The following is an 8,806-nucleotide window of genomic DNA, read 5'->3' as shown; positions in this document are numbered from 1 at the left end:
TACCTTTCTAGTAGCTTGGATTCCTTAAGACCTTGTGAGCCTAGCACCCCAAATGTGATGCCTCAAATCTTTCACACAACACCACAACTCTTGGAATAACTTGAGAGAAGAACACTTTCACTCAAAATCGGCTAGCCCTCTTGTTCTTGTCTTAGTGGCCGATTTTGCTTACCATGAGGTTCTTTATATAGTGTGTCACATGTAGGGTTACACCATGTAAACCCTAATGTGCATGGCTTTTCATTTCCCCCATGATCCATGGGTTTTAACCTCCATGGAGCACCCAATGGGTCCTAGCCCAATCTGGTGAATCATGGACCATAAGCCCACTATATAAGAATGAATTATTTACAAATCAATCACCATATATTTAATTAGTCTCTTTTTTTATCACAAAATTAATTCCAAATTAATTGTTGATGAATACTAATTAAATACTACGATTTCATATTAATATATTAGAACTTATAATATATTAACAGACCATAAGTGTCCTTATTCTCATTTTGTCTATCCAATTGTTATGATGCCATGCAACCCAAATGGACCATGCCAAATCGGGTCAAGTACATACTAAATATAGTTATGGACTTAGACACCTTATCCAACAGTCTCCACTTGGATAAGTCTAATAACCATAGGTATGACTTCAAGAACCGACCAACAATCGTAGCTCTTTCAAAGTCTCCTGGAACTAAGATGATGCGCCATTTAAGATAAGTGATCATATAATCATCTGTTCTATATATCAGCCGGAGAAATACATGGAACAATGTCGTACTTATTGTCCAGCAGTTTGTTTCCCGATTTCCGATTTGTTTGACATAGAACTAAACTGAACACATCAATTTAGTACTGACCGGGCCCGGTATATAGGTCAAAACAAAACCTTCGAGGGGCTCAGATATCGCTTCTAATCCTCCAAGGACTAAAAGGAATAGATAAACTTCGACTCATATCTCTAGGTTTGAAGACTTATATGATATTACCGTCTCAAGATCACTCGAGATAAATTCCACGAAGTGATACAAGTGAGCATGGGTTGAATCCAATACTTAGAACTTATGAGTACTCATGAATGTTGTAGCATCTTTTGCTATGTCTAATATCTTAGACATCTACAAGCCCAAGTCATGACAGTATTGATTCATACCTACTTCCAACATGTGACTGACTGCGGAGAGTTTGAATAATCTAGTTATTCGGGAAGTCAAAACATGCAAAGTAAAACACAAGAATAATATTAATCCTATATGGCCCCAAGCACCTTTGAGAGTAAATAAAACACCTTTTATTTAAACACCATATTGATTACACATTATTCATTGTATAATGTTACGATTCATCAACCTAATACTTGAATTAAAACAATAGTCATGCCATGCTCCAAGCATGCACACTATGTTTGTCCAAACAATAGTTATGCCATACTCCAAGTATGCACACTACGTTTGTCTATGATCCTTACTTTGTGAAATAGACCAATTGAACATGATTCCAATGATGCTCATTTCACAATCCAAATCCTTATCGTAAATGTAAGAATTCCAAATTCCTACCATTTACCGAAATCTGTTAGATTCTAAACTTATATGCATTGATCCTCTTGTAGTGACTATGCACAAAGTCACACAGACTTGTCAACATACATTAAAGAGTATTCCAATGGAGATCACACTACTAGAAAAACAGCCTTTTACGACGCGCAATGCGTGTCGTAAAACGCTCAGATGATGCGCAAATGCGCGTCAAGGAAGGCCCTGTCATAACGAGAGACAACACGCTTTTGCGCGTCATAACCTTACGATGCGCATTTACGACGCGCGTTTACGACACCCATTGCGTGTCAAGGAAGGCCCTGTCATAAAGAAGATGACACGCATTCGTGTGTCGTAAAACGATGCACATTTACGACTTGCATTGCGTATCACTAAAGCTCATGTCATAAAGAAAGACGACACACATTTTTGCGTGTCATAAAGTTTAAATGTTTTAAAAAATATATATATGTTTTTTGTAAATTTACTAATTTTCAAATTACAACACACATTTAATGTCTCATAATATAAAATAAAATTGCATACACAAAAAATAAAATAAATCGCACAAATTATAATATGTCATACAAATAATCATTCAAAGGTTAAACAAAAACAATACATTGCTAACATGGGTTATACATTACTATAAAACTAACAACCCTCAGTGACCTTGATCTAGATCGAGGTCGACTTGGATCGATGGCGACGATTGAACTGCAAAAAATATATAGATCAAATTGCTTAACAAGTGATAAGTAAACAAATCCATTAGGATTTAAATCAATTGTACTTACTTTGATCTTAAAACTTCGGGAACTAGAAGACCAAATTGCTTAACAAAATCAGCAAAAGCCTTGTTGGTAGGGTACCCTGCACAGCTTATACGAATTGCTTCTAGAACCCCCTTCATGAAGAGTAAACAAAAGAAACTTCAAATATGATTTAGGAATCTTTATAAAAGTCCAAACATCATTATATGCAGTCTACTCACCCCACAACATAATTGATGAATGATGTTGACATTATCAAAACATACCATTTCATTTTGAAGATTCCCAGAGATCCCATTTTCATTCATTGAAAGCATCAATTCCAAATACATAGCCTGCATTTTGGGAGCATGTTGTTTTAAATAAGAATTGACCAAATCTGCAGGGATGTTTCCGGTCAAAAACAGGTCAATGGTTTGACTTGGACAGCTTTCAAGAACATGCATTGAGAATTCCAGAACAAGCATAGGGTCGGGCCATGGTGAAAGCCACAAATCTACTTGTTTCAGACCAATCTGGTGTTTCAGGGGCATGTCCATGCCACTGTAGCCTTTCAGCTGTAGGAAAATCATTTAAGCCAAGCGCCTCACATTCATTGTTAAAAAGACCATTAATTTTAGGAATGTGAATTTAGTGATGATGTACATAAATTGAAAATAAAAAATATTTATGTGATGGACTTACTGGCGGAAGTTGGTTACTAGACGGCAAAATCTGAAAAAATCTGATGACGACTCTTCTTTCTTATCCCACTGGAAGTAGTTCATCTAGGGACAAAACGGTAATTTTAGCTCAAAAATACATATGCTTCTTCTGTTTAAAAAAGGAAAAGCAAAGAGTATATCATCACATAGTTATCATGGCAATACGTGTTGTTGTTTCCCCCTTTTGTGTGACCATATTCATCCCCCATATGTATCATCGGTACACCCTGCAAAAGGGATAAAGTCGTAAAATAGCAATGTACTTTTGATTTGTCCCTTTTAAGTAACTTACTTGTGAAACCATTAGACAAAGGAAGAAGTTTCTCATTTGTCGTTTCCTCAATCTCTTCACTGATATGCTTACAAACTCCCCCTCCTAAATCAGGCATACACATACACGCATAATATGACAGTTGTTAAAAATTATGCAGCCATTTTTTTTCATTCTCATATAAATAAATAAAAAATAAAAGAGATGATATAGGAACAAAATTACCTTCCCGCAATTCCAACTGTTATTGTGACTTTCTCCATCTTTGTTGTCTTCACCATTTGCAAGGTTATGTTTGTCATTGTACATAACTAAGTCAGCCAGTGTAAAGCCATCATGTGCACATATGAAGTTTATACTATTCCATGGGTTTCTACCACCTTCCTGATGCATACATATAACATGAAAAAGTGATTAAAAAAATAACAATATCCAATAAGAATGATAAAAAGAAGATAATAAACAGATTAGGGTACCTGATATAGATTAGAGCTCCCACAAAGGCATTCAGCAAAAGCACCAGAAAATCCATCTGTACCCTTAATGAACTGCCTTACTGTATCCCGATATTACATTCTTTTTATAGGCTAATAAGTTTTATAAATTATTGAAAAGAAATAACACTTATTTAAGAAAATAAATGAGCCAAAAAATAGACCTTTCCATTCCATTCTGACCAAATACCCCAGTGAGGAAACACACCGACTTGGTAAAGGCCTCCACAGTCCCATGCTTCAGCTATAAGCTGGAAAGGATAATTTCTATTTATTTAAAAAGTTAAAATTAATAATTTAAAAGATGAGTTTAATTGATAATCAATTTAATTACCTTCACTCCTCGAAGTATTGGGTCATTGCTAATCATGTCAATTAATGGTGGGTTGGTGAGAGGTGAGCCAGTTGTCAGTAAATCATCTTCTACTTGATTTCCATATACATTTACTGCATCAAAAAGGCTGAAAGAAAAAAGATAATAAAAGTACAAATGAATGTTGTTTTTTTTCAAACATTGTTAAGATAAGAATCAGAATATCAGATATTTGGTAGACTAGATAACTGATAACCTGCTGCCTCTTGTCATGATAGAGGCAAGATCAAACCGAAATCCATCTACATGCATCTCTGTTACCCAATATCTGTAGGAAGGTTTCATAAAATAAAACTTAATTAACCAAGAATCAGGAACACATGTATGATTGTAAATTACAATTTTAGTCCCTGAGTTTAGCACTCTTTTTCAGTTTTGGTCCCTAAAGGGATCTGTTAGCAATTTTGGTCCTTATTTTGATGTTCATAATGATTTTGGCCTCGGCTATGAACCCCATTCAATTTGAATTTATAATTGTATCTTTACTGCTTGTTGTCAAGATATAACGTTGTTAACAATATAACATATATTTTAAAATAGCAAGTTATATTAACATATAAACAATTCAAAATTGCTATATTAACAAATTAATTCAATATACAGTATAGACCAAAAACTTTTATAAATCATATGCACAGATAAAATGTTATAAACCTTACTATAAGTATAAACTAACAAAAAACTACAAATTTGCAGTTTTGGTCCAAGGGCAAGATGGTCAGTTGAAAAAATATCAACAGCTGGGTGTTAGATTAAATGCTCCAGATATCAAAATCGTTATGAAACAATAAAATAAGGGAAATGTCTTCCAAACAAATTCCTTTAGGGACCAAAATTAAGTAAGTGTTAAACTCAGGGTGCAAAATTGTAATTTACTCTTAAAATAAAAACAGAAAACAGGGGATAGGTAAGTAGCAACTTATATACCTCAAGGAATCTACTATGGATTGGCGCACAATAGGATGGTTGCAGTTGAAGGTGTTTCCACATCCTGAAATGGGTTTTGGTTGGATGGAATTAAACGATGAAGAAATGCAATAAACAGGGACACGGTAATGGAATAAGCAAGATAATGGAATTATGCAATGTAATCAACAATTCCAATACCTTTGTCATCATATTCAATCCAACCAAAATAGACCCTTAGTGTACCATAAGTATTAAGAAAGATTGCATCACTTACCTTGAGCCCCTACATTTTGTGGAAGGTGTTATAGGTGAAGTTTCATCTTCCAACTCTTCCTTTGGCAGAAGCAGCAGCATGCCATTATTTACAGGTTCCTTCCTGTTGACTTCTGCATAGTCAACCAAATTATCAACATATGCTTTCTCTATTGCTTCATTCAAAGCCATTTCTTCTCTTTTCACACAGAAGTAACAAACATATGTCCACTTGTTAGAAAGCCAGTTACATGTTTGTATAATTAAGCCGACCAAATAACTTCCTTGTCTTTCAAGATTCGAGTTGACTCAGAATATGGTAACATAAAGCCTTCCATCTGCAAGAGCCAAGAAGTAAAGATTACTTATTTCAACGTCAAACTCAATGCAAATTTATATATATTCCCAACCACATTCAGCTTTATAAAGATCAATACTGATAAAACTATATCGGTGTTAAAATTCAAAACAGAAGATTTTTTTCATCTCCACTTGAAAAGTACTAGATTGGAAGTAACATCACATCCTATGTTACTTTCATCTCCACTTGAAGAGTACTATATTGGAAGCTTTTTACAGGTTCCTTCTTATTATACAAACCATGAGCATGGTTCCAGATAGGTATTGGGGCAATGCAAACCTGAGAGCAGATTCCAATGGCACTTGATGAACCAAACAGAGCAGTTTAATAACTGCTAAAATTAAATAATAAATAACTATTGAATAGAAAGAAAAAAATTGAAACTTTCAAGTTTGGACTTAAACCATCTATCTGCTCAAAGACTTTGCAGATTTCACTTGATTGTTAAAAGAAGTAAGAGTTGCCAATAATTTTACACCATCTGTCTGCTCAAAGACTTTGCAGATTTCAATTGACGGTGTGCCATGATTACACATCATTTACTATCATATATAAATTAAGTGAGTTGGTAACTTATTCACAAAAAGTATTTGTAATGATGTAACCTATTGAAATTCAACAAAAGAATCAAGATTTAAACCTGTGTAAACGCAGAAGAGTCGTAATCATGATTCAGAACCAATGAGGAGTATTAAATGAGAGATTTATCTGCTTAGATAATTAAATGAGAAACTAAAAATATAATTCAATAATCAACAAAGAAAAGAAGAATCGTATGTTAGCTACAACAGTTCTAAAAGTATTTGATCGATATCTTCATTATAACAGTTAACTTGATTAAGATAGACAAGTAAAAAAGGAGAAGCCAAGACCAGGAAAACAAATTTCAAGAAGAAAATTAATTGTCACCATCAATTATTCAAATTTGAACTAAAGCAAAAAGATACTAAAATAAGTGGCTCTTGTGACTGTTACAATATTACAAATACAAAAGTTCCATAATTCATTCACTGCAAATATTGAAACAAAGAAAAAAACGTTTGCCCTAGTACAAATAGCAGTGCACAGAAGATGACCAATCCCTCTCAATCCTTTCACTATTGTATATACACCAAAAGAACTTTCAAAGACATACACATACGTAAAACCTAATTGAAGAAAAAAACAACAAACCAGTGACATAAATCAAGAACAATCAAAGTCGAACTCACCTATCTGAGCAGCAAGTGCATAGCGAAGGGCTTCTGCCATGAAAGAATCATACAAATCTCACACTAGAACTAACTAGAGAAACCTTTTTCATATATATATATATATATATATATATATATATATATATATATATATATATATATATATATGCATCTGATTTAGGTAAAACCTACACTGGAAAGAAAAAGAGGTCATCGTGATCAAGATCTTGTACTTTTTTTGGGGGAAACTTAGAACTGTAAACTGAAAAGTAGTAGAAAAGTTATATAGGGGCGAAGAGGAAGGAGATGAGAAACGCGAGGCCACAGAAACAGATAGACAAAAGTGAGAGAAAAGAATTGATGATGAAAGAGCCTTAGAAGGATTAGAAGCGAATCTAAGGGTTTGAACCCAACCATCTTTGCATCTTCATTCCCCACAACCACCGTCTGGCGTCTTCCTTCATTGGAGCCACCGTCTCCGCCTCTTCCTTTCCTCAAGCCAACATCTCAAACCTTTCTCTAGCAATTTGATTCTTGAGAGAGAGAGAGAGAGAGAGCAATCACGCCGACAACTGTTGTTTGCTGTGAAGGACCTGAATACCATACACATTAGAGTACCCACATATACAAACACAACCAACTAATTGTGGAGGGTGGCGGCATAGAAACACGCCGACAGCCTAGGCTGCCGACCATGGCGGTAGGTGGTGCTTGGCGGGGAAAACAGAAAAGAAGGAGAAGAAAATAATAGGAATCGATACCTTAGGCTGGAGAAAAGTTTGTCTCAAATTCCTCTTCCCCCTCTTCCCTCGACGATGACTCAAAAATCCGACAGCCCCACACAAAAACCTTGAACAATTCCTTCTCTAGCCGCCAAGAAGAACGAACAGAAGATTAGGGTTGTTTTGCGATGCTAATGGTTTGGTTAGAGGGGATGTATTAACTAAATATGAGCAATCGTCCCTAACAGAAGGTCCCAAGGGGACCCTGATGTCAAAAGAAGGCTTTCATCCCAAGGGTACCTGATGTCAAAACGTGGCCGCCAATTAGGGTTTTTTTTCATGTGGAGGATGTAGTTGGAGGTTTTCATGCAGAGAAACCCGAGTTGTGTTGGATGAAGGACTAGGGTTGGAGGCACTGGAGGTGGGTGAAGATGAAGTCGATCCCTAGGGCTTATTTCTTGCTAATTCAAAGATTAGTGTCGATGGCTGAGAAAGGATCGAACAGGCGGGGGTTTTGATTTTTATGGATTCCATTTCCCCCCTTAGCTATTAAAAGCATGTTTCATTAAAATTATAAAGCGACAGGCACAGACGACGCACGTTTAAGATAAAGCACCCTCCGTGTTTTTAATTTTTTTTTTCTTGAGACACTAATTTAAGGGCACTCAATAATGCGTGACGTAAATCCTTAAAATATTTGAAGAGATGATATTATTTTAAGGACACTCTCTTTTGCGTAACATAAATCAGTGTGTATCGTAAATTGCGTGTCATTAAAGGCATATATTCTAGTAGTCAATTCCATGGAAATGAAGTCTCAAATTCAAAGTACATTCCTTTGAACATCCTTCCTGCTTTAAGTTTTTCTAATCTTACACAAATTTCATGAATAACTTCCACCTATAGAAACATTTCCATATTCCATTTTGACTATCACTTCTGAACTAGAGTTGCCTCCTTTCAGAATATGTCAATATGGTCCTTTCAAAATTAACACTATACTTCCAACTGTCCATGAGCAACCAATCTTTGGTAAACCTCAGATTGTCCTTGACAATTGCTTAATCATTTGTCATATCCAATTCTAGTACTTTTTCCCTCTTAATGCCCTAGGCATGGTGGAAGATTTAGAACGGATGAATATTATAGCACATGTAATCGATCATATACCCGAAGCATATGGGACACGATTCATGATGTCTCACATAAAGACATG

The 8,806-nt window shown here is 35.2% G+C and overlaps 1 pseudogene across 1 annotated transcript; it reads right to left on the bottom strand.

Annotated features, from left to right (window-relative positions):
* Nucleotides 1-2,108: 2,108 nt before the first annotated feature.
* LOC145111032 (isoamylase 1, chloroplastic-like) lies at nucleotides 2,109-5,506 on the bottom strand (annotated as a pseudogene). Its single transcript, XR_013710156.1, has 14 exons — nucleotides 5,337-5,506; nucleotides 5,261-5,295; nucleotides 5,081-5,144; nucleotides 4,350-4,421; nucleotides 4,115-4,241; nucleotides 3,945-4,031; nucleotides 3,763-3,873; nucleotides 3,512-3,670; nucleotides 3,308-3,391; nucleotides 3,162-3,242; nucleotides 2,997-3,078; nucleotides 2,578-2,907; nucleotides 2,336-2,445; nucleotides 2,109-2,255 (listed from the first exon to the last, which is right to left on the bottom strand). The product of XR_013710156.1 is annotated as an isoamylase 1, chloroplastic-like (transcript).
* Nucleotides 5,507-8,806: the final 3,300 nt, after the last annotated feature.

The sequence above is a fragment of the Lactuca virosa genome, chromosome 5 (genome assembly GCF_052849685.1).
Source record: "Lactuca virosa cultivar CGN04683 chromosome 5, Lactuca_virosa_CGN04683_v6, whole genome shotgun sequence".
NCBI lineage: Eukaryota > Viridiplantae > Streptophyta > Magnoliopsida > Asterales > Asteraceae > Lactuca > Lactuca virosa.
This window is presented reverse-complemented; position numbering and strand designations above follow the sequence as displayed.